The 27,703-nt window shown below is 38.7% G+C and overlaps 1 protein-coding gene and 1 pseudogene across 4 annotated transcripts in view; both read left to right on the plus strand.

The window, feature by feature from the left end:
• LOC137255966 (uncharacterized) overlaps positions 1–27,703 on the plus strand; it is a 589,910-nt pseudogene that overhangs the window by 175,024 nt on the left and 387,183 nt on the right.
• The window catches only part of LOC137255973 (beta-4C adrenergic receptor-like), a 228,221-nt gene that overhangs the window by 154,206 nt on the left and 46,312 nt on the right, over positions 1–27,703 (plus strand). Inside the window, exon 1 of one of the 4 annotated variants that reach the window (XM_067793594.1) lies at positions 20,954–21,197. The exons of the other annotated variants lie outside the window; for them this stretch is intronic. The gene's annotated coding sequence lies outside the window, so the exon portion shown is untranslated. Of the gene's footprint in view, positions 1–20,953; positions 21,198–27,703 lie in introns of those variants that run through there. 4 annotated transcript variants of the gene reach the window in all.

Consider the following 27,703-nt stretch of genomic DNA (forward strand, 5'->3'; position numbering starts at 1 on the left):
TGTGGTGCTAAAACAGCTAGAAACATCAATGCAGATCTATGATTCAAACCTTTGTCACTGGTTCCAGGCACACCAAAGGGAGACAACTCTCCAAATCTACTTGTAGTGTTGAAACAGGCGAACATGTCATAATATTACTGACATATATTCTAAACAGCACTACACCAAACCCATTTAATAATGTACTCGCTACTCTGAGTGGCACACAAACCAGTACTTGTAGTTCCCGGCTAGATGAGGAATGGTTGAACTCGTCCTGTGGGGGTAGGTTCCTGACAGACATCCAGACATTCTGAGATTAGCTGCCATGTCTTTGAGAGGTAATTGTCTGGGAATTGGTGCCATATTGATATGTTATTACACTTGCTCAGCCGAAGTTATCAGCATGAGGTTCTGTCTCTGATTGAGTTGTGTTTTCTCCTGAGAGACAGCTTGACAGGAGACGATATTTCTGGCTGTGACTCTGAATACACAAGTTGATTTTGTATATTGGAAAAATAACATTGCTCCAAATACTATGCATCAGATTTGAATCTTGGAGGGAATATTGGGACGTGAGGATTGTTTGTGTTTGTGATGGACACATGAAAAACCTTTTTCCCAGCATCATTTTAGGCCCCCCTCAGAAACCATTTGTATCTGGCTGACCCTATCCTGGATTGCATTGAATTAGCAAAATGGGCTCTCACCGGCAAAACATGCAAATAAGTATCATGAATTATGATTTGATATAGACATAAACCTTTGCTGTTTAGTCAATCATGCATCTTGTATAGATGTCTTATTGTTGAGGAAATATTTGGTCACAATAATTTTACCCTTACTCACCAGATTGACAGATCTATTTTGAACAGTTCGGTTGAGATATTAATTATTCCCCTACCGTGGGAGGGAGATATTGGTTTGAGCTCTGTCCGTCTGCTGTCCATCTGAGATCATGGGGACAGATTTTCTTGAAAACTATTATATACTCTTCAAAAAAAGTAGGGAACAATAAACTGTAACTTTGGTTAGGAAGTGTAAACATTAACAAAACGATTCAAACACAGACATCTTATGAACATACCACCTTTTCCATTTATTAACACCCCTAAACACAGTGCATTATATGGACGTGCACAACGCAGTAGCCCAATACACGTGCATGGAGTCCCATTCTTGATTTTGATGTTTTTTCAAGAAGGTCCAGAAATCACTTAGAACATTAATTTTGACACTCATCTTGCATCACACATTTGTTAGTGTTTGTGTCTAGTTGTTTGTTTGAAAATGAAAATCGTATACATGCAAATTACATGTCATACACCAGTCATCTTTCAAAAGCAACTACATTCCAAGTAACTATGGTTGTAAGGAAGTGCAAATGGTGATGCACTCTCAAAACATTCAATAAAGTCATATCAACATTGATTGATTCCGATAAATCTCCCAAATATTTTTAATCATAAATAAAAAAAATGAAGATCCCCAATGTTTTTTAAGAGCATAGATAAGGAAACCAAATTCCTTATGGATTTTCAGGACATGAATACCTTGATAAAATTCAAAAACAGAAACCATCTTATGATATTTTACAGTGTTATGTGTTACTTGACTTTGGAGTGTTGCTTAACTCATCAGACTTAATACATATCTCATACTGACTTAATGCAGATGTTTCCAGTTCTTTTCTTTGTGAAAAAAAACGTAGATTTGAATAGCCAGTCAGAAGTTAGGCATGTCTGCTTTGTCTGGAGTGGCTAATTTCTGTCCAATCACATTGAAATACTGTGTTTACAGTTAAGAATTTGTATCCTGTTTATTTACAGATAATTATGTTTTCTTTTAATAATTGTTAAAAAGACAGACTTCAGTGTGTCTCAGTAACAGTTTAAACACAGTCTGTTGATAAGAAAATGGAACTTTACATCCTGGTATCTGTGTCCTTATCAGAACCTGCATCCTGAAATGAATTAATTTAGTGCTTCTGATCTCTATCCCAATGGTATGGCTTTTGACATTATAAACCTCAAATTCTGCCTGACATCGAAATGAAGCATCCTTGATACTGAACCCAGTCAGAGCTAAGGGGGTGCACTTAAGTGTAACACAGCTTTTGTCATTGGCCAATGGTTCATTTGCCAATATGTGTAGCTGGCTCTTTGTTTATGACTTATAAGCCCAATAGGTGTTAATTGCATGTGGTCAGTGATTGAAGTTGTGCATTGCATAATGTCATTAGCAGACAGGCAGGCAGACATATAGATGTCAATAAACCAGACTTTGAGTTTCCTCTGTGACAAGAGTCTGCTTATCACAATCAGCATGTTGTGTTTTTTTTATGTAACGAGTAGATTTTTTATGCAACATATGTCATATTTGGGATTTCACTTTCTTAGTAGATTTTTTATAATTACTTGTTTGTGTACACAACCAAGATTAGACTACTGCTCACAACCTCATACTCTGGGCAGGCACACTGTTTCAAGCTCCGCGAACATACTCACTGCGCATGCATTTAATAATGAGCGCAGCGCAGCATAGTTGTTGAAACCACCTTTTCCCCCTAGGAAAATTAGTGAATCGTTTGAACTTGGATTTCATGGGCCTTTTTTTCATCATGTTTTTTTTTTTTCAACTTTATAATTTTAATTAGCATTTTTGAAGATTTGTTTCGGCAAGTGCATACCGAAAGATATCGGAATCTGCAGAGTTGTGTTTTACATTGCATGTGACCTTTTAAGCATTTGCCTGTCACGTGGAAAACAGGTTTGATTCCTCAGTTAGGAACATAGTGTGAAGCCCATTTTTTAGTAGTATATCCCAGTGTGGCATTGCTGGAATATTGCAAAAAGTGGCGGAAAATTACACTCAGTCAAAAGCTCACAATGCTGCTGAAGGACAAAGATATTGCCAAGTGGGTTTGTTTTCTTGCTGTAATGTGAAATGAGAATGATTATTCGCCCTACCAATGAAACTCTATGTGCACTCAGATCATGCAGGTACTTCCCCGATATAGCGCTAGCAATGCGATCGTCAAAATCACCAGAACATTGAATTCAGATCGCTTAAGGATACTAGTATGTGGTGAAACCTCTTAAAGGAATATGCAAACAATATTGAGGCAGGAAACAGCACAGAGACATTTCACATATTGTGAACATGAGTGGAATCAAACTCAGGTTGTTGCTTTGATGATTAAACACCTTACCACTAGCTATAGGCTATACATCAGAGTAACTACTACAAATGAGAATGTCAAGATTGAGCTTTCATTGGGAAAATGCAACAAAAGAGTAATTTCCAATTATTTACAAATTGCCACCATATATCACCAAGATCCTTTATGGATAAATCTTCTTATTTACACACTATGTTTCGGGGTCATTTCAGATCCCTTCATCACATGAACTGACTTTGACTTGTCCTTAAAAGATCTTGGTCATCTCTATCAACTTCTAAATGCTGCTGACCCGTGAAGGTCACGGGGTAGAATAGCCCTTCAGCAAACCATGCTTGTCATAAAAGGCGACTATGCTTGACTTCAGAGGCGACTAACGGAATCGGAGGGTGAGGCTGTCTGTCTTGGTTGACACATGTCATCAGTTCCCAATTGCACAGATCGATGCTCATACTGTTGATCACTGGATTTTCTGGTCCAGACTCAATTATATTGCTGAGTGCGGCGTAAAACTAAACTCACTCAGTCTAAATGCTGCTAATAGACATGCCACAGCAGAACTGGAATGTTAGTGAGTGTGGCGTAAAAGTAAACACACTCACGTATTCATCCATGCCCCTTTCATAACAGAAAATTTTATTGACTGTCTCACACCACAAGAGTTAAATATGTACATGCTAGTAATAAACCATGACCTGGTTGGTGTATTACGTCTGGGTCGGGCATCCATACTTCAGCATGGTATCTCAGTGAACTGGAACTAATATGCTGCATTTGTCCTGACTACCAGAAGCAGACGTCAACACTATAGAAGTGCAATAATCTTGATGCTTGGTTGCTGGTTGTTTAATGCCATACTCTAATATGTCTCAGGTATATGGCTGCAGACTCTGTAGATAGTCGTGTCTGGAGCAGACAGACAATATAGGAATCAGCAATAATCTTGAATGCTACATTAAATCTCAAATTGTATCTCTGACTTGACCTCTGTAAATATTTCAACAGCAGTATGAAAAAGTAGCGTGTCATTCATTTTAGCAAAGGCCAAAGCAAGAGAAAGGAAAGATGAAGACTTCTGTAGTGTACATATACAGCATCAGCTGCACATTTAAAATACTTCAAAGACTGCAATTTGGGTTATTTAAACAGCTAGTTTTACAATCAGTGTTTGAGTTTAATTGGAATTATGTCTGATTTCTGCTTCAGTTACGTTGAAATACAGTATTTACAATGTAAGAATTTCTATCCTGTTTATTTACAGATAATTATGTATTTTTAAATAATTATGTTTCATGTATCGTTTCATTCAGTAGTAAAAAGTTCAGTCTCTAACTTCTGCTTGCAGGTAGTTGAAAGGATCCAGGTTTAATGTCTGCTGCCATAAGACATGAAGTTTATGAAAAGTACTTTGTCAAGTCACATATTTATTATTTATTATTTTTATTGTTTTTAAGTTTGCATTATTAGTATTATTTTGATCACGCTAAGATTTACAATAAATATGATGGTTATGGCTCAAATGCTCCATATATCTCCTAAGGTTTTGTGGATATTGTTTAAATTACCATTGGATTTGGGCATAGTGTTTAAATTACCATGGGTTTTATGGATAGTGTTTAGATTACCATTGGTTTTATGGATAGTGTTTAAATTAACATTGTTTTGTGGATAGTGTTTCTACATGGAGAGCAGAAAGTCAGGAGTTTGTTAGTCTTCCCAAACAACAGATGATACTCTTTATTACATTGTCTGCCATTTATCATTAAGAGGATGGAACAAGGACTCGTCTGTTGTGGTCTGATTGGGTGACAAACTGAATCATATCTCAGTTGGTTGGCAGTAGAATACTATGTTGGTCTGGACTAATACAAGCAGACACAGATAAATATTGGCTTGCAATGTTAGATGTGTAATAGCTACCTAAAACTAGCTCTAATTTGGACTAAGTCTAGGAAAAAGACAGTCTCTCAATTATTCTCTTTCACTCACTGGCTTCAATTTGGTTTCGCGTTGCTAGCTCACTCACTCACATACATGCACCTCACATTATCACACTTGACCAGTGTCATACAACAAAGTGTATATATAGCTGTATGCCTGCTCACTCACTCACTCAACTGCTCACTCACTAACCCACTCACCCACTCACTCACTCAACTGCTCATTCACTAACCCATTCACCCACTCGCTCACTTACTCACTCAACTGCTCACTCACTAACCCATTCAACCACTCACTCACTGCCTCACTCACTCACTCACTCATGTGCAGCTGACTTTATCTCACTTAACTAATTTGATTCAACCAACTATATTAGTGCTCCATATAAATACAAAAGTAATAACAGTTTCTCATTGCAGCAGGTATATCAAATAAGGGAGATAACTCTAAAAGTCACAAACTCCTTCCATTTAGCTATAGCATTACAGAAGTTGCTAGACTGCCTTAATATGCGAAGGGCAAGAATGTGAACAAGCTCTGGCAGCCTTAGCTGCAAGTAAATGGTGAGGATAAAAAACAATAGCAGAAGCTCATTGCAGCTCCCTACACTGTTTTGTGTGGCAGAGTCAAATGAGCAACCCCCAAGTGCATTATGAGATGTGTTCAGAAGGAGTGTTTGTATGCCTCACAACTTGGATGGAGATTATCCATGGTTTTTATCACAGGCTCACTTCATCAATGCAGGTAATGTTTAAGTTCAGGCAGTACGTGCCTCGTGCCTCCGTTAGTTTGTACGTATGATCAAATTCCTGATACCACGCAGACCATTTTTGAATGTCAGGATATTGTGAATGCTCCTATTTCATGGAGATTTATGGTTTCTTTGATGATTGGACGACTCGGGCACTTCGGTACACTTTCCGAGTGGACACAATTGTTATGAATGAACTGTTACACAGTGTATTTTGACACTCATTGTGTGTTTGCGATGAGTTCATCTTTTTCTTGGGAGATTATTTTGGCAGCTGTTTGAGGAATGTTTCCCAAAGACTTTATCACAACAGCTTACACATGGAATGCATCTTGTGGTAGAACTGCCTGAATGACGGACCTGATGCATGTGGAAATGCTTTCTAGAGGTATATTTTGATCCTTGCAGTGTTTATACCAGAGGCGCTCAGTGCCGATAATTCCTTATTAATATTTCACAAGGTGATTTTGTGTTTATTTGTGCAAACATGTTTCATTACAAGAGAACAGTTACCTTTTCATAAGGATGGAGAAGGCGAGTAGATTATTTGTACATGTGTGTCCCATGTATGTTTTTGTTATTGATATAATGGATAGGTAAATGGATGTATTTTATTGATTTCAGCAAACTATGTGTTGATGCATTAAGTTTCCTTTGTGTGCATGATTTACAGCAGAAAGATTATGTATTTGTCTCCATCAAGCATGGAAACTGATAATGTGTGTAGATAACAAAAGGTTGTTGTGTTTGAATAATTAGAGAGTCTCCTTGTCCAAGGATGTGAATCAGTAGGAGTTAAAAAAGAGGAAAATGAGCCTCGGATCTTGGGGACTGCAAAATAACTGGCCATGATCAAATCTGTGGAATTCGCAGATTTGCAGAAAATTCTCATCCCTGCATTTCCAGGTACTAGTCTGTCCGACAGTCCCTGAACCATATTTTCCCCACAGCCTAGTCCTCCTGGGCAGTGCTAAAGCCTTAAAGGAAGCAAGTCTAGACTGCTTCCCGTTCTGCTGAATCTCTAGTCTCCCTGGGGCTCCTTTTCAAATTAAATGGATTAATTTGTTACAATCAAACAAATTATGTATATTCAGAGACTAAGCATTAATCTAATCTAGGTACCTGCCATATTCACTTTGGGGACAAGTTCTGTACAAGATATGTGTGCGTATATGCATGAGTGCGTGCAGGCATGCATGCACATACACTTGTGAGTTTGTCAACTTGAGAGGGGTGATCATCACATTAACACCTGTTCTAGTCCACACATGGATACAGTTGGTTCCCTGCATTATCAGTTCTGCTATAAGCAACTTAAACACAAATCTCACAGTCGTGAACACAGATTGAGAACCACATAATAATAGCTTTAAGATGAAAATGCATCACAATGCTCAGAACTTATGATGTCAGTCACTGGATTGTCTGGTCCAGACTCAATTATTCATAGACTGCTGTCACAAAACAAACAAACAAACTTTAATTGACATCTTTGTTCTGACATACCTCCAAAGTTATGTATGAACTCCAAAATGAGACATCAATCTTGGATATTATTTTATCAGACAAGAAAAAGTATAATTCTTTCCTGCATCAAACTTTGTCGTACAAACAGATCTTTGTGGTGAGGTCATTTTACGAATACAATTACCCATGAGGCTTACTTTTTAAGTTGTGGTCAGAAACTGCCCTTGTTTTTCGTGTAATTGACTACTTAGCTAAAGAGAGTCTGTTGCTCTGTTACACCAAACTTCATTCATGAAGAGCTTACTTTGCCCATGTGTTCTATCAATCGAACAAGGTCCTATTCCGAAAGATAACGAACCATGTATTGCCACTCACAGATGTAGTGATGTTTATTGCAGTAAGTATACACTACTCTCTGCACAACTGGATATATTACTTTCTAGAAACATTTTCTCTGTCTGCCATGACCAGTGTTTTTGGTGAAAAAATTGTCAAGGAAATCTTGATTCTCATAACTTAGATGGTGTCTGATATATTTTGATAGGCCCTATCTATTTTACTTCAGACTTTGATATGGATATATTACTTACCATGTGACTATATATAATTGTGCAATTGCCAGACAACTCTGCGACTAACTTCATCAGCTGGTCAGGTTTGCTGACTTGGTTGACACATGTCATCAGTTCCCAGTTGTGCAAATTGATGCTCATGTTGTTGATCACTGGACTTTCAGGTCCAGACTTGACTGGGAGATTGAGATATTAGTTTTCACATGACTGTTTCTAAATATACTTGTCAAAAATAATTAGGGATATATGTTAGTTTTGAAATTATTAATAGTGATCTGTTTATTCATTGACACACTGATCAATCATCAAAGTACCAATATCTGTAACTTATTTTCTCCACTATATGAGATCTATGGGCCACTTTGTCGTGTAAACAATTCATCAAACATTGTAGTTAGATATGGTTCTCTTTTCACATTGATCAAATATATCTGCTACTTTCTGTGCAACAGTGAACTAAATGTGTTACTTTCCACATGACTGTTTCCAAATATGTAATCACGTGGCCACTCGGAGTAACATGTCATGTTGCTGACAAGTGAGGTACTACCCACTTTAATAGCTATCAAAACAAAGTGTTCCATGCTCTCCCAAGTCAATATGTCTGGCAAAGGCCAATATTTGTCTAAGATATATGGATAAGATTAAAGGGCTATGCCATGACACTGGTCGATCTAAATAATCCATTCAGAAACATGAGTATTATGACCGCAATTCTTTTTCCGCTAGTAGCATGTTTGAAATAACTTATTTAGTCGATTTGGTTGTGACACATGAGGGTTCGCAATTAGTGTTGCCAGTAATTACCAAAACTGGAATCACAGGAATTACCAAAACTTAAGAATCACTGATTGAGATGGTCTATATGTAATGGTACCAGTTAGCAGAAACATTTGACACTTTATCAGTAATGAGATCTGACTGCCATGAAAGGTTTTATTGAGGCTAATGATTGATATGGAGTTTGTTCCATCTTTGTTATCCTATGCCCACTTCCCAGCAGGCAGTGGGAAAGCCATTTGGTTTGTGTACAGCACACATGGTTCATGTCAGATTTTTCAAAATTATTCTTAATATTATTTTAGCACTGCATTTATTTTTTTTATTTGAGTTATACAATTATACACAATTGGCTTTTTATTTTATCCCTCTGATAGTTTGCAGAAAATAGAAAGAAAATAGGCATATTGTGTTTGAACTTAGATGGTATCTTGACATGGTTCAATATGGAGCTCCTCATAAAGCAATCTTTGGCCCAAATTGAGTAAAGACTGTCTCTAAAACTCTACAAATAGGAGTAAAAAGCTTATCAGTTAATGATAATAGTATATATGTAGCGTGGTGGCTTTATCAAGCTCACCTCTATTTAACTGAAAACATGTACAGTTAGAAGCTTTTTCACAATAAATCATGGCTTTGATTTAAGGTTGGTGATAATTTTTTCAAAATGTTTGACCTGGAAAACACTTTCCATACTGTCAACATACAAATAAAATACGGCTGTGTGCACTGCTTGCCACGTTTTGCATAGGTTTGCTCAGGATTTATGCTCAGTTTTGTTTTGTGTTCTCTGGGTACCGAATGCATGTCACTGATACTTAGGGTTTGATCATTATGAGTGAGTGAGTGAGTTTAGTTTTACGTCGCACTTAGCAATATTCCAGCTATACGGCGACGGTCTGTAAATAATCGAGTCTGGACCAGACAATCCAGTGATCAACAACATGAGCATCGATCTGCGCAATGGGGAACTGATGACATGTATCAACCAAGTCAGCTAGTCTGACCACCCGATCCCGTTGGTCGCCTCTTACGACAAGCATAGTCACCTTTTATGACAAGCATGGGTTGCTGAGGGCCTTTTCTACCCCGGGACCTTCACGGGTCTGATCATTATGAAGGCTAAAGGGGCTGATGATGGTTTTTGTGGAAAAGTATATACAGTGGCCCATGTTGAAACCCAGTGAAGCTCTCCCCCCTTCTACAAAATTGATTCCCCCCATCTCCCAAGAACAAATCCCTCTTAAAATCATTATCATTACACACACCCTAGCCATAATTATGAAAGCATCCTGGGTCTCTGATTGTACATGATTTTGATAGAAACCTTTAATTCATTTTAGTTTGAAAAGGAGCCGGATTAAATCTAGACAGGCTTCATTTAGGACTTTAGCTTTGCAGGGATGGCAGTAGCAGTAGGGAAAGTAATGTGGATCATTGAATGTGAGACAGACTAAGTTCATTTTATCAGACAATAACCTCACAGTGTTACCTTTGTCTTCATTCTGAAACCATGTCACTGAAATCCTGTTCCTAGTATCTGCTAATTGTACCACTACTTACATTTCCCAGGTGTTCAGTGTTGATACTGAGTTGAGTAGATTTTCTCTGCAGTCAATGTGACCTGCAGTATTGACATTCATAATGTACATACAGTGCCGTATTTGCTGCTGTCATTGAGGGACAAACGTTTGATGCAGCATTTCCATTCACAGTTTAGGACATAGTAAAGAAGAGTTAGCTTTCTGAGTACATGTCAGTTGTGCCTTGTGCATGTATCAAGTCGTTCATGCAGCTGAGTGCATGTGTATCACTCCTGATATTGCTGACCTAGTTGTTGTTGAGCAAATGTGTCTGACCTAGTTGTTGCTGAATGAATGTGTCTGACCTAGTTGTTGCTGAGTGAATGTGTCTGACCTTAGTTGCTGCTGAGTGAATGTGTCTGACGTAGTTGTTGCTGATTGAATGTGTCTGACCGTGGTTGTTGCCGATTGAATGTGTCTGACCGTGGTTGTTGCCGATTGAATGTGTCTGACCTTAGTTGTTGCTGAGCAAATGTGTCTGACCTAGTTCTTGGTGAGCAAGTGTGACTTAGTTGTTGCCGAGTGAATGTGTCTGATCACAGTTGTTGCTGAGCAAATGTGACCTACTTGGTGCCAAGTGAATGTGTCTGACCTTAGTGATTGCTGAGCAAATGTGCCTGACCCAGTTGTTGCTGAGCAAATGTGACCTAGTTGTTGTGAGTGAATGTGTCTGATCCCAGTTGTTACTGAGCAAATGTGACCTAGTTGTTGCTGAGTGAATGTGTCTGACCTAGTTGTTGCTGAGTGAATGTGTCTGATCTTAGTTGTTGCTGAGCAAATGTGTTTGACCTAGTTGCTGAGTGAATGTGTCTGATCTTAGTTGTTGCTGAGTGAATGTGTCTGACCTAGTTGTTGCTGAGCAAATGTGTCTGACCCCAGTCACTGCTTTGAAATGTATCTGACCTCAGTTGCTGTGTAGTGAGTTTATGACCCAGGTGTTGCTTGTGAATCCTATTTTCTTTTGCGGATGTCTTTTCTATATGATGTTCAAAGTATAGGTTTTAGTTATGATAGAGTCTCTTGTAACTAACTAATCAGTACACTGGTCTCGGTGGTAGTCAGGACAAGAGTGTCCTGGCAGGTTCATTGCTGTGAGATATTCATGCTCAGGTTGTACAGATTTGTCTCTGAGGGAGGTAATACGAGGACCCTGAATGGCCCGGAGTTCCATACACATGACAGAAGGTTACTGTTGACAGTGTCAGCAGGGCATTGCAGGGTGCTATAACGAGGTAGTCACATGCCACAAGGAAGGGGTATTCCAGTTGCGATTGATCCCATTATTAGGTTGGATAAGGAAGGTTAGCTACAAACCAGGTAACTCCATGTGTGTCATGTATGCTCAGTGCAGTGAAGACAAGCACACTGATATACCAATTTCTTTTGTATTTCCTGTATATTATATACTTACCCATCAACAATTTTGACTCACTTAAAGCACTCACTGTGTGTGTCTGTGTCTCTGTCTGTCTGTCTGTCTGTCTGTCTGTCTGTCTGTGTTGTTACATCAGCAGTTTCCACCAACTTAGTGCACAAGGAATATGTATCAAATTGCTAAAACATATGTGCAGATATTGTGCACGTGAACTGCTATGTTTTATAAAGAATTTGCCAGTTTTCACTGAGCTTAATCATTTATTGAACTTATGAGAATCTTTTCAACGTCACAAAAGTTCTTGCTGTTGATCACTGGATTGTCTGGTTCAGTCTCAATATAGCTGGAATATTTGTGAGTGCAGCATAAAACTAAACTCACTCACTCGCTCACTTACTTACTCAATCATTCAGGACTGTAGACGACACTTGATACAGATACCTATTAATTTGATGGCACGCCTCAAGATACTAGATACATGATATATGAAACACGAACACCAGGGTTTTTAACTTGAGTCTGTTAAGTTCTGGAGATACTGTCTGTCTGTCTGTCTGTCTGTCTGTGTCTGTCTGTCTGTCTGTCTGTCTGTCTGTCTGTCTGTCTGGGGATGTAACCTCTCAAACTTACCACTGGACCAGCAACTTATTAAGCATAATGTATTTGTGAACAATTTCATAAAATTTGGGGTGGGGGGGGGAAATAACTCTGGAGGTGAAGGAAAACACCATGGACAGTAAAATGTTTTCTTCCATGGCAGCTGGACTAGTTTAATAACTAGTGACCATGTGGTCTGCATCTCATGGGACTTGCTGTTAGCATGATTTGTGTCCATTATCAGTTTGTGTACCTGCTGTGTATTACTAATCGAGTAAGTGCATACTCCCTCACTTCATCATCTTCAGACAACACACTGCGTTTAAAACTCCCCAAATTCTAAAGTTGACAGACAGAGCGGTACTCGTCTGAATACAAACTTACCTGTTCACTTTCAAATGAAAAAAAAATAAAATAAGAAAAAAGACAGGTTTCTGAATACATCACTGTCTGTATGTATCAAAGTGAACTACATATCACATGCAGGCAATGCACCGAGTTTAGGAAAACTGAAAGTACACATGTTGTGATAGTAACAATCTAATGGTAAGTAGTTTAACATAATTTATCATTTTACCTTAAACAACTCTGATGACAAAAAAACCTGTCCGTTATTATGAAATATTAATAGTTAGGGGTAAAAATATCTACCAGACCACCGGACAGGCTACTTTTGAAATATGACCATCTGAGATGAAAACAGACTGTTCCAGACATTCGGGCAGGTCAGAATTTTAAAATTTGCAGCTAATATATTTCTTGTCATTATATGGTGGCACGAATCAAACAATACAGTAAGCCAAAACCACCAGATCCCTGCAATGTAAAGGCCAGAATCAAGCAAGTCTAGATTTTCCCATGTTCCGGATCTTGCATCTCACTGGACCTCCTTTTCAGTTTAAATGGATTTGTTACTCTCAAAATCATATATATTCAGACTAAGTGCTAGTACAAAGCATGGTTTGCTGAAGACTAAGTCTGGGCTGGATCTTCAATGATGTCAATCATTGGTTACTGAAGGCCAAGGATTGTTCTTGACAGATGTCAAACTTGGGTTACTGAAGGTCGATTCAAGGCTGGATCTTCACAGGTGACAAGCAGTAGATACTGAAGGCCATTTCAAGGCTTGATCTTCAAAGATGACAAGCATGTTTTACTGAATGCCAATTCAAGGTATGATCATCACATACGACAAGCATGGGTTACTGAAAAACAGTTCAAGGCTTGATCTTCACAGGGCAGAGACTGGGTCACTGAAAACCACATCTGATCTTCACATTCACGCATACAGCCACTATTGTTAATCCTCTAAGCAAACAGGAACTATGGCTAGCCATCCAGATGGTGATGGAGTTTGTTCAAAGACCACAGTGCTGGTCCACATGTTGCCCAGCTGGACATTAACAGCTTACATAATGGCTGCATCAGTTCGGGGCAGTTGGTCAATGTTTACATCCTGCCCAGCAGTGGTGGCGTCTATTGGGCTGGTTTTTAGACACTATACCTGGATGAGGTGTTGATATGTTGTGGAGGCATCTGTTGGATAGCATGCTGCAACAAGACGCAAGGTGTAGATCTGCCATGGTGGAGTCTGTCGGATGGGGTGTTGTGGAAACAAGACTTAGGTGTTGATGTGTGATGGTGTTGTCTTCTGGAGACGAAGTCAGAAGACACAGATTCAGTATGTGATGAGGATGATGAAGATAGAGAAATCCTTTAAGGAAGGTGTTCAGCAGAAAGTAAGGATGTTCTTTTTCTATATTTTTGGAATCAGACCCTAGCTTTCCTGTGTATCCGTTAAGTTTGTCAAGAGGCATATCTGCATGTGTCATTGACCTCAGTGTAATCATGTCTAAGCTAACACTGACGTAACATGTCTAAATCTGGTTCAGGATCTGGGAAACTCGAGGCATCCCAAACATTAAATTTTACTGGACTGTCCCAGAACCACATTATGTTCCTTTCTGCTGACCCATTTCTGCAATTTAAAAAACCATAATAAAGAAGACTAGATTTCATCAGGTTGAATTTCCCCATCTCATTGGAGCTCACTTTACTTCAAATATTACTTTCAAATTTATTTATATTCCGAGACTGAGCATTAGTCTTTGGCTTATATATTTATAAGGAGATATAATTCTTGGATTCAGTTTTTGTTTGTGCAAAATATATACCTATATACCCATTCTGAATCTCTCGTCTGAATGGAGCTCATCTTCAGTTTAAATGGAGTTCACTTTAAAAGAATGTAGATACATCTAATTGGATACAAGGACTTCATTAAGTTATTGGTTCACAGAAATATAATATTTTATATTTCATAGCCAGCTGGAAATATAAAAGTGTGCATTAATTAACATCAGGACCTAGAAATCATCTTATGGAAAAAATAGATATTTACCAAACACAAATTAAAGACTTGATGGATTCCATGGTGTTTTTAAAGCTATCTTTCTGCTAAGGTAATCCTTATTCTCCCATACCTTAACATAGACCTAAAACATTCTTTACGCTAACCTGATCGTAGATCCTATTAATTAACATAGAATAACGCCAGTTTTGGCACTAAGGTTGTTTTGAAAATGGCACTCTGTGAAGGCAGTCTAGTGTCCTTTGACAGTCATGATTGTGGGATTTGGTTTTAATTCATTGCCTGGTAGTAGCACACACTGATCGAAATAACGGCCTGCCCGACTGCCCATGGCCGGTAAATTTTGAGTCGGGCTGCCTGGAAATTCTCTCCACCAGCCTGATTGTCAGGCTGAAATTTCTAAGGTTGACCTACTTTCAGTTCGCTCTCAGGATGATCATTCCATTTTAATTGTCATTTCATATTTTGATTTAAGAAAGATGAATGAAAACTACGAGTATATCCCTTAATTTTACATGGACAGCTCTTCAGCCAGTGAAGATAGCAATGGGACACGAACACTGGCTGGGTTAGGAAGCTGCGCTATGATTGGATATCTGTAGTCACATGGTTCAATAAGAACAAATTAAGGAGAGGGTTACCTACTCGTTTGTATTTGTTACAAAATGGCTTCATTTTTTGTAAGTTATTGCAAAAAAAGTAAGTTAAAAAGGTAGGCAGGCAACTTTCAAGATGGGCAGGCATTATTTATGGGCCACCAGCCCAGCTGTCAGGTTGAGTTGAAAAATTATTTCAATCACTGGTAGCACATGTTGCTAGGCATTTTCTGATCTGTAGCCTCGAGTGAGTGAGTGAGTGAGTGAGTGAGTGAGTGAGTGAGTAGCCTCTAGTAGTGAGGTGTAGGCTAACTGATATCAAATTACCAGATAAATGGATATAATGATCAGCTTGGATTGTAGGGGCAAAAAAGTCCATGGTAGAAAAGTACTCCGATGTAAAAAAAACATCCTATTTTAATGTAAAAAACCTATTTATTCATTACATTTGATGTCAAATATTTTTAAAAAACATTGTTGATAACTCTCATAGATAAATTGATCTTTTATCTTTTTATTGACACTTCTGAAAACATGAAGTGCTCACATACAAAGGCTGATTAAAAGAACATGTTAAATATTTTTATAGGTCTTTGACCTTTCAAATGACATTCAGAAACATGAACTACTTACTTTTTGTGATTTTAATGGACTGATTAGATATTCAACTTGATCTTTGGTCTTTAAAACAAAGTTTTAAAATCATAGGTTGTAAGTGTTCTCATTATGTTATGTAATGATTCCACCATGGAATTAAGTCATCCTACCAGCAAGAGTGGTTTTCAGGTAGTCTAGAATAGGTATATGTACACCAAACACACAAGTTGAAAAGCCAAGATTGTTTGGAAATGTCATAAATCCAGTATGACCTCTGTCAAAAAAAATTTTTTCGAAAAAAAAGACTATATTTGGAAGACAAGTTTGGACTTTTTTTTTGAGGACTTTTTTTCAACACACCAATGGTAACCTATGGTAACCTTAGTTAATCAGCCAGGATGTCATAGAATCTAATATCTGTTACTATTGCCATTTATATCTACAACATGATGAACTTTATAACCAGGATAACCAAGCAGCTTGTGAGGCAATAGAAGGTAAATAGTGACTTATACCACTGGGTACCCATTTTCTGCTGAGTGAACAGATGCCATTTTGAAATGCTTAAACAGTCACCCATCAGAGCCTTGCTGTGACTAACTTCGCCTCATTTGTGATCTGCACTCTATGCACAGGACCGCACACACACCAATTTCCCTGTAGTGACTCCATTGTTTACAGATCGCAGTTATAAAGCAGAAATGTTGTCCATTTTGTCACAAAACAATATTCACTCACTTTTCATGCAAAACTGTATTTAACCAAGAGCTCTCCACTGGCGTTCTTCCTTTATGACCTATTTTGTGGATAAGTGCAAACACTGAAGCCCTAATAAAGGCTGGCTGTGTAATTTATTTCCCTTGTTAGTTTCTTTGGTGTTAGTCAAACAATCCTGTCTTAGAGCTTAGTATTTAATCTGAAAGAAATGGTAGTAATGATGTAGTAATTATTGGTAAATTCTCTAGTGGCCCCTCCTTATCAACAAGATCTCTAGCTGTTATAATCTTGAAATCAGTAGACCTAGAATAGATTTTCTAATCAAGGATGTTTATATTTTCCATTGTGACATAACTGGGTGAAACAGGTCTAAGCCCCTACGATCCTCTTATATTTATGGTACCAATATCTGCTTCATGATTATTCTTCCTTGAACCTTTCTTCTTTATAAATGAGTGGCATAGTTTTTCAAGATACTGCAATTTATTGTGCAAAGGTAATTCTTTGGAGGCCCCAAGATCTTTTAATTGCTGTTTCCAATGATTTTTGCTGACTTATCATTCTTTTTTTCTCCTTTCATTCTTTGTAATTTGGAATGGGTGGCCTAGTTGTTGAAGAGTCAGCAGTTTGCTTTGCAGAGTTACATCCTTTAAAAGTCTCAGGATCCTCTGATTATTGGTTCATGTGCTTGATTTTTACTGATCCTTCATTCTTTCTTTCTTCATGCATTCTTTGTAATTGGGAATTGGTGGCCTTGTTGTGGAAGAGATTGCAGTTTCCTTTGCAGAGTTACCGCCTTTAAAAGCCTCAGGATCCTCTGGTTATTGGTTCATGTACTTAATTTTTACAGACCCATCATTCCGTTTTTCTTCATGTATTCTTCGTAATTAGGAATGGGTGGCCTAGTTGTTGAAAAGGTTGACATTTTGTTCTGCAGATTTACTTTTCTTTGAAGCTACAGGATCCTGTGATTGTTCTGAGTTTTATTGATTCATCCTTCATTCTTTCTACACACATTCTTTGTAACTGGGCCTAGTTGTTGAAGGTGCTCCCAATTTGCTGTGCAGATTACGTTCCTTTTGCTTACCAGAAATCTATGAGCTTGTGTTTGAATCCAGGTTTTGCGTAAACTAATGTTTCTAGGTTTGTCAGCTGAATACCCATGCTTGTCTGTTTCCACAGAAACCTACTTTTATGATGTTGAATGTCAGTTCAACCCAGTTATGGTTTTTGGTTTATGTGTTCTGAGTTTGGGTTTAAGTTGGGTTTTATGTGTCATCGGCGTTATAATTAGACTTAAGCTGTAATAGAACAATGGCATGAAACATTCCAAGAAATATTTAAGCAAATGTATTTATCTATCAGTTTGTCAAACATTGTGATTTGAAGTAAAAATAAAACACAAACAACTTTTAGCAATTCGTCCAAGTCTGCATTCATAAACATTTAAAATACAAAATCCCGATGAGTTTCATTTTTAAAAAAATATGTTCATTACATTGTTATTCAAAAACATAAAATGTCATCGCACTAAGAACAAAAGCAGGCGATTCGTTATTCACGTTTGGTTTGTCTTGATCATTTTTGTAGGTATTTATGATTTAAAATGTTAAATTCTAAGGCAAGCAATTCGTTATTCACAAGTTTAGATTGTCTTGGTCACCATTTTCATAGGTATTTAAAATTAGCTTGATCAGTAATGTAGAAGATGTCATCAAGGTTTTGTGCGTTCATGAGGCTTGATCATTTTACAGACTGTAGTGCAGGGTGTAATCCGACTGACTACAGCACATGAACCACTTCCTTTTAGTAACAGCTCATGAGGGGCCTATACACTTTCCCCCTGAAACTCCCCACTGAGTATTGCTAAATAGGATACCAGAAGCTAATATATCTTTCATGGTAGATTCATCATGTGGAATCTGTTGGGAGCTTTCATATTTATTTCTCCTTTTTTGTATCAGTAATAATTTTGTGATAACCGTCAGTGCATATGATCAAAACGTTATCAAATCTAACCCAATTTCATGAGTTACCTCCCTTTTGGATAAAAAAATGCAATGTTGGTCTGAATCCAAGTTTCCTGACCCTTATCAAAGGGATATAACTGAAATATTCTTCTTACTTTCTAACTCTTTAGACACTTCTGCAATTTTCATTCTTTCAGTGGTTTGTGTTTGAGAATTGATCATTTTGAAAAATAAACAACATAAAACAAATTATTGAAGAAAAAATAAAATCCACAGTCACGGGGACAGACTAACATCTAGTGTCACAAAAGAATGTATAGAAAGAAAATAGTTTGTAAGTTAAGTTCATTAAAAACAGCCCAGATATGTTATTTTCAGAGACTGAAACTGCAGTAATCTAGACTTGCAACATATTCTAGAGAAACGTTTTGGTAGCCTAGTGGTAAAAATATTGGCTCAGTATGTCAAAGACCCAGTTTCAATTCCCCACATTGGCTCAATGTTTGAACCATCCCGTTAGTTGCCTTTTACGACAAGCATAGTTACCTTACATGGCAAGCATGGGTTGCTGAAGGTCTATTCTAACCTGGGACCTTAACGGTCCTTCTAGGAGGTGTAACAAATTCTGTTTTTAGTGTATTTTTCTCATACTTATAGGGGCATATGTGTACCAGTAAGTTTTCCTCAGATGTTAAGGGATGGGATTCTCAGTGAATATTTTCAGTTCACTGATGGACGACTGGACGGACAGACTGACGGACGGACGGACAGACTGACCCACCCACTCACATTCTAGACTTGAATGGGACATTGGATATACAATAGACTACATTTAAACTTCATATCAAACACATATAGTCTGGTTCATAATTATTGAGAATTTTTCTTCTTACTTTGAGCTATCCTAACACCTCAACTGATTCACTGATACTTAAAACTAAGTAATGGTATAAGGGAGGTAACTCATCTTGGCCTACTGAGTATAGTACAATTAGAGTTACCTCCCCTGAATTTGTAGCAGACGTCATTTTCCTCAGCACTGTCAACAATGTCTGCTGAAGATAAAAGAAGGTTGATTTTTGAGTTGTGTAATCAAGGAATTGATGATGTAAATACATTGGCAGAGAGAACAGGAACTCCTCTTTCTACTGTGTATAGGATTTGGAAGAATTTTAAAGAGGGAAAGGATTTTGGGCACCAGAAAGGAGCAGGGAGACCCAGATAATTGGACTTCTCAGATCGCGTCCGGCTGGGAATTTTAGCGTCTAAAAAGCAAAGGGCAAGCATCTCCAACATCAGGTATGAAATAATAGAAAGGGGATCAACAGTTGTATCAAAATCTACAGTTAGAAGAAATTTGATTGATCTTGGATGGGAGAAAAAGACTGGAATTCCTTCTCCTCTCATGAAACAAGAACATAAAGACAGGCGTGTTGAGTGGTGTTTGGCACATGAAAACTTTGACTGGGAAAATGTGATTTTTACTGATGAAAGCTCAATATGGGTATATCCCAATAATGTGAAAATATGGACAAAGTCTGCGTCAGCACCGTTGTATCGACGACCTAAATACAGCCCAAAGTTTCATGTATGGGGAGGGATATCCTTATTAGGAACGACCCCGCTGTGTGTGTTTGAGGGAAATCTGACAAGTCAACGCTACACTAACATATTAGATAATTTTCTCCTTCCAAGTGCACATGTGTTTTATGGAAATGACTGGATTTTGCAGCAAGATAATGTTCCTAAACACACCGCGAAACATGCCAAGCAGTGGTTTCAGGAGAAAAATGTGACTGCATTACCATTTCCTGCATATAGTCCTGACTTAAATCCCATTGAGAACATTTGGGGGATGATGAAGGAATGTGTGAATCAAAAGGGGTTGACAAAAATTGAAGACATGAAGAGAGAAGTGGTCCGATACTGGGACAGCATAACTCACGAAACACTAACCTCTCTGATAGGAAGTATGCCTACCCGTCTTAGACTGTGCCGTGAAGCTCAAGGAGACTTGATAAAATATTAAATTGTTACCTACACGACATGAAAAGGTCAGTTCACTTTCACAATACATTCAATTTTATCTGATTTGTTCTCGTTTAATAATATGAAATGCTTTAGCTATTCTCAATAATTTTGAACCATACTGTATATGAACTGTTTCAGTGCTGGCTATTTACTGTGTGTTTCAGTCAAAATGCATCTAACAAGCAATGGTTTGAAATATATTTAGTGGTCCTTTAGAGTCTGTTAGCCATAGTGTACAGCATATGTTTCAGGGGAAATGTATCCGGCAAAATATGATCATCGTGCATTCTAAGCATAAAGGTTGTGTTGTTTTCTCAAATGTGCTGTGAGCCATGACCCAGACTCAAGTACATGATGTAATGTACATACGAAGTCACATGATGAGACTAGCACATGAATGTACTCCACTGCTTGTTAAACACAAACATGTCATCTAATTCAAGATAAGACTGAACCGCTTGCTGGGTATACTTACCTGCAGCTTGGTATTACCTGAACAAAACAGAGCGGATATGTGTCAATAGAGAAGTTATGAGAATGTGGCCACAGCTTTCTATAGCAACTGATTGTAATGGCTTGTGGAGTTGAGACATTCCTGATCTGTGGAGATTACTGTAGTAATTACTATGGACTAGTACCCTGAAAGCTGGTGGGTCATATTTATATTGACAAGCACAGCAGTGTTGTGGGTGAGTTTCGGTGCATCATTAGGTGCAGGTATTTGAATTTAGTTTTGAAGTTTTGCATTTAATGATGATGTAATGTAAACAGGAAGAGTTTTGAAATGTGAAACTGTTTCACCTTTGACATGTTGTTACTCAGTGTGGCAAAACTCTTCATAAGTTGAAAGTGTGTTGTGCCTAGACAAATTGAATATTTTAAACAAGTGAGCATGTGTCCTGTGTTCACCATGATTGTTCCCAGGGTAAGAGGTTCCAGATTCCTCTGACCTTGTTGTCTAAAATGTTAGTGCTAAAGTTCCCATGCTTATTCCCAAGAGAAGATGTCCAAGGTTTTCCCACGCCTGTTAGCTAGAAAATAAGGTTCAAGTTCCTCATGCCTGTTTCCTCTAGAAGAGGCCCTGATTTGAATTGTGTTTGTTTCCTCTAGAAAAGGTCCTGATTTGACCCATGTCTGTTTCTTATAGAAGAGGTCCTGATTTTCAACCCATGCCTGTTTCCTCTAGAAGAGGTCCTGATTTGACCCATGTCTGTTTCTTATAGAAGAGGTCCTGATTTTCAACCCATGCCTGTTTCCTCTAGAAGAGGTCCTGATTTGACCCATGTCTGTTTCTTTATAGAAGAAGTCCTGATTTTCAACCCATGCCTGTTCCCATAGAAGAGGTCCCGATTTGAGGTGTTCCTTTTCAGAATAAGTCCCGAGTACTTCAACCCGTTTTCCACTGTACATGTCCCGAGTTTCATGGGCTTGTTGAAATATCTCACTGTGAAGGTGAAGGTTGTTATGTGGCAACATACGTGTGTCTTTTTGAGACAGAGTTCTAGATTGCACTTCATGATATCTACCACTGTGTCTGTTTTCTTACATTAGATGGCTTTCAAGCCATTGGGACCATGTAAGGAATGAAACAGAGGCCTTACATGTTCCAAGCAAATCCATGCCCATCCCAGCACCCTGATGCAACAGATAACTTCTGTCAGTGTTTTTAGTTTGATTGAATAACATTTGCAATAGTGTTGTGGACTTCATAGTGTCAACCAATCGGTCTGTTGGTCCCCATTGATGATTTATGAAACAAAACCCATTCAGGAATCAAACCCAGGTATCCATACTCCAAACCAATCCCAAAACTCTCCAACACCCTAGTCCCACTTATAACTGTTTTTAATATTGCATCAGTAGATTGCATGTCTATTTGCAACAGATTTCTAGACTTCATAAGTATTAACCACTGGGTCCCAATTGATGAGTTGCAAGATAGAACCAATTCAGGAATCAAACCAACGTGTCCAGTGTTCCAAACAGATCCACGACCTTCCCACCACCCTAGTCCCACATTCGTTGTTGATGTTGAACATGGCCTTGAATCAGATTTAACATGAGACATATATAAACACATCTCATGTATATGAAAGCGAAATTAATTCAAATATATTTCACATCACCAATGTTAGCCTGTGTGACTTAAGTGAACAATACTATCACTATTGAATGTCTGCTTGTGGAGATTTTGCCACATGTATGTCACATGACTCAGAGGGAACATATGTGTTAGCAAGAGTTTCACACACAGATATAAGTTGGAGGAGATTATACTCAAGGAAGTTAAACATGGGCCTTACCTACTGTGGTGGGGTGTCTGAGTGCAATGGTAAGAACTTGACAGCATAAAGACATGTTGTCGTTGTTTCAGCAAAACGTATGGGTCTACCTAAGTATTAATTGAGTAGTAGTGGTGGTGGTGGTGGTAATAGTAGTAGTAGTGGTAGTAGTAGTAGCAGCAGCAGTGGTAGTAGCAGTGGTAGTTGTGGTAGTGTTAGTTGAAGTAGAAACAGTGGTAGTATTAGTAGTATTATTAGCAGTAGTTGTATTAGAAATAGTAGAATTAGAAGTAGCAGTAGTAGTAGAAATAGTAGCAGAAGTAGTGGCGATAGTAGTTGAAGTAGGAATAGCAGAAGCAGTAGTAGCAGTAGCTGTAGTAGTAGTAGTAGTAGTAGTAGTAGTAGTAGTAGAGGTGGTGGTTACTGTTAGTAGCAGCAGCAGCAGCAGCAGCAGCAGCGGCAGTACCTGGTTTATGTGTTGATAAGGACTTGACCCTTGTGATCCTTCTGGAAATCCACTTTCATTTATCTACTGCTGCTGTTGCTGCTGCTGCTGCTGCTGTTGCTGCTGTTGCTGCTACTACTACTACTAACACCACCACCTCTACTACTACTACTACTACTACTACTGCTGCTGCTGTTGCTGCTGCTGCTACTACTACTACTAACACCACCACCTCTACTACTACTACTACTACTGCTGCTGTTGTTGCTGCTGCTGCTACTACTACTACTAACACCACCACCTCTACTACTACTACTACTACTGCTGCTGCTGTTGCTGCTGCTACTACTACTACTACTAACACCACCACCTCTACTACTACTACTACTACTACTGCTGTTGCTGCTGCTGCTACTACTACTACTACCAACACCACCACCTCTACTACTACTACTACTACTACTGCTGCTGTTGTTGCTGCTGCTGCTACTACTACTACTAACACCACCACCTCTACTACTACTACTACTACTGCTGCTGCTGTTGCTGCTGCTGCTACTGCTACTACTACTACTAACACCACCACCTCTACTACTACTACTACTACTGCTGCTGCTGTTGCTGCTGCTGCTACTACTACTACTAACACCACCACCTCTACTACTACTACTACTACTGCTGCTGCTGTTGCTGCTGCTACTGCTACTACTACTACTAACACCACCACCTCTACTACTACTACTACTACTGCTGCTGCTGTTGCTGCTGCTGCTGCTGCTGCTGCTGCTACTGCTACTACTACTACTAACACCACCACCTCTACTACTACTACAACTACTGCTGCTGCTGTTGCTGCTGCTGCTGCTGTTGCTGCTACTGCTACTACTACTACTAACACCACCACCTCTACTACTACTGCTGCTGCTGTTGCTGCTACTGCTACTACTACTACTAACACCACCACCTCTACTACTACTACTACTACTACTGCTGCTGCTGCTGCTTCTGCTACTGCTACTACTGCTACTGCTGCAGCTACAACTACTACTACTACCACCACCATCACCACCACTACTACTACTACTACTACCACTTCTGCAGCTACTTCTACTACTTCTGAAGCAAGTGCTGCTGCTTTTATCCCTGTCAAATGATCAGCAGGAAATCAAATTTCATTCTCATCTCCGTGGAGACAATACATCCCACACTGCCTTGAGGTTCAAGAAGGTTAGCACTCACAATGTACAATGCAGTATCATGGTGAGGGTCACCAGAGATGGTCTTTACTTACTGTGCCAACGTGGGAATTGAACCCGGATCTTTATGCTTTCACCCCTAGGCTACACTACCAACCCCACAGTTTTTAAAAAACTTGGATAGTGAGTGAGTGAGTGAATGTAGTTTTATGTCACTTAAGCAATATTCCAGCAATATCACAGGGTACACCATTCACTTCACTTCACACATTCTGTTTTAGTGTATTTTTCTCATACTTTAAGGGCATATGTATACCAGTATATGTTCATCAGATGTTAAGGGATAGGATTCTCAGTGAACATTTTCAGTTCGCTCACTCACTCACTCACTCACTCACTCACTCACTCACTCACTCACTCACTCACTCACAGAATGGTTTATTGTGGTGTATACATAGCTGTACATGTAAGTTCAAAATACATGCTTTATTGTCGTACTGATCGAAATGGCCATCAAAATCAATTTAGCTTTTTCTTTTAGGAATGAAATAATTACCCACAGCAATGTTGCCATGCAGGTTTAAATGTTGGATTACGAGATTTAAGGTTCAAAACTGGTCTTTTATGATTTAAGGTTAAACTGATTACCATATATGTGTGGATTTATGTCACAGCACTTGTGCATAAGTGGACACTCTGGTTAGTTGTCAGGTAAACAGTTTTGGTTTTGGCATGATAAATTGAGCAAATATCAATCAATCATTCTTTGCGCACAGGTCACTTTTGATAGCCTGGCAAATATGTATGTACCACTGAGGTCAAGGGTAACACATCTAGGCCAAAATTGGCCTGATGCTTAGTTTGGGACAATAACTTCAGCAAATATTGATGTAGACCAAATTCAACTATGAGACAAGTGGTTAGTGATTACTTGTTGGATATTTGACCAAGCTGGCCATTCTAGAGGGTCAGAGGTCCCGCATGTGATGACCACGAAATGTTTGTGGTCATTTTGAGATCTGATGATGACTCAGTTTCAGGTCTCAGGTCAGATAGCTCTCATTGTCATGACTTTTCACAAACCTGCAGTGGCCATGGTGCATACAGGTGCAGTGTCTGTCTGCCTGAGAAAATCTAGGTAACATTTTTTTAAATAACAGGATCAGGTGGCATGCTTGCCAACATGCTCTTTTGCATGTGTCATCGGTTGAAACATGTCATCATATCCCGATTGTGTAGATCGATGTTCATGCTTTAGATCACTGGATGGTCTGGTCCAGACTTAATTATTTAGAGATGGACACCAAATTGCTGGAATATTGTTGAGTGAGGCTTGAAACCAAACTCACTCACTGCATTCTGAAACTACTGAAGTCTACATCTACAAAAGTAAATTTATTCATTGCCCTTGCGAATTCATACAGTGGTACTCATGAATTGGTTGCTTAAGAGCAATACAGATTGTTTTGTAAATCGGTGATCAGTATCAGACTTACTGTGGGTCAGTGATAGTTTGCTGCTAACACTTAGCACTGGTCATGGTGAAGCTAGAATAAAGCTGACAGAGGCATAACGCAGCTTGCATTTACATTATCTGAAATTCGGCACAGGACCCTGTTCAGCAGGACAACGTAACACTGAGGTGATCTTTACTCTCATATTTGAACAGTTGAAGACAGATTTAATCTTCCACATATTTAATCGTAGAATATGTGTCATTTTAAATTGTGGCTAATCTTGCATACAGTCACCAGCAGCTAAGGGGATGGTGTAAATCCAGCTAGGGACCATGCAGGTAGCAGAGGTACTGTAAGTCCCCATGATCCCTAGTATGGTGATCTACCGTCTGTTGTTAGCAATCTATGGCCTGTTTTTATATTGTACTGTCCAAATAGTGATATAAATTTTAACTTTCCATGCTAGTTTTAATTGAAATTGTGATATTCTAGTTGTTTTACTGTCCTTTGTTGACAGATTTTACCACATACACATATTTGATTTAAAGGTTCTCGTCACGATATGGCTGAGATATTGCCGATGTGACGTTAACTTTTAACTCACTCACTCACTCATATTTGAACATACGTTTACAACATCTGTAATGCTTGGTTCATTGTTGGAACAGAGCCTCTGGTCAGAGCAAGAGGATATAATTAGTTATGGAGATAGCATCATGGACTTTTTAAGAAACTGACACAAGCCAGGTGTGTAGAGTTGCTAGGGCATTTATCAGGACATTGCCAAACTCCCAGCACATACATGTAATCATGTGAAATTTTCAGGGCTAACATGATTACCCAGTGCTATGACTGAATCCCGGTGTCATGGAGGGCGTTATTGTGTGGGATGACCGTAATTCATGCCACCCAACAGGCAAAGGTAATACTGACAAGACGGCTTTCTGAAGTCTACTGAAAATAGCAGGTCTCCCTTTGTTATAACTGTCTGAAACTGAACCAGTATCTCATGAAATCAGATAGACTAGTAAGCCACTAATCTCTGAAATGAACATTAAGTTTACTGGAAAAAGCTCATAGATAAGCAAAATATTGAAAAATAGAAAGGATCTGTGAGGCTTTCTATATTTCCTGAAGATGTGGAAGTCTAGACTTTCCGCATTTGCTAGACTCACTTGGGCTTTCTTGGATATATTCACTTCAGGGTCTTTATGACAAACTAGAAATCAGACGAATCCTCAACTGTCAGATGAACCTTCACAAGAAAATGTAAGTGGCCAGATAAACATTGCTGGTGTTTGACCAACTTAAATGAATTAGACCAGTAGTTCCAATTCCCAAGCCTTGTCACTCAGGCATTGAGTCTTTGCCTGATGGTCTGGTTGCAGCCATGTCTAGCTGTCTTATTCCTGTCTGGATTAGACTGCAAAACTGTCAGTGATGGTAAACAGTTGTTACACAATTGGATCAGAAAGACACCAGCCTCCTTGTGAAGGGACCTTTACAGTGTTACTTTGAAAAACCAAGCAGTTTTTCTATGGCTTTCAAATGTTTTATCATGCATTCATGAGTTTCCATCCTGTCAAATGATATGCACATCTGAAATTGCAGATGGTCAAAATTAATCAGCAGTGAAGTGGTGTATGGATGACAGGAGTCAGTTAGGAAATAGTTGCTCAGGGACATTCGTTCCAAATTGGTAGAACACTGCTTGGCTTTAATGAGAAGCTTGTGTATACTGTTTTTGCCTGAAGGGTGATGTCGAATTCAGCTTAGGAGTCAGCCAGGAACTGGGATAACTGACACACTTTAGTC

This window comes from Haliotis asinina, chromosome 11 (genome assembly GCF_037392515.1).
Source record: "Haliotis asinina isolate JCU_RB_2024 chromosome 11, JCU_Hal_asi_v2, whole genome shotgun sequence".
Lineage (NCBI taxonomy): Eukaryota > Metazoa > Mollusca > Gastropoda > Lepetellida > Haliotidae > Haliotis > Haliotis asinina.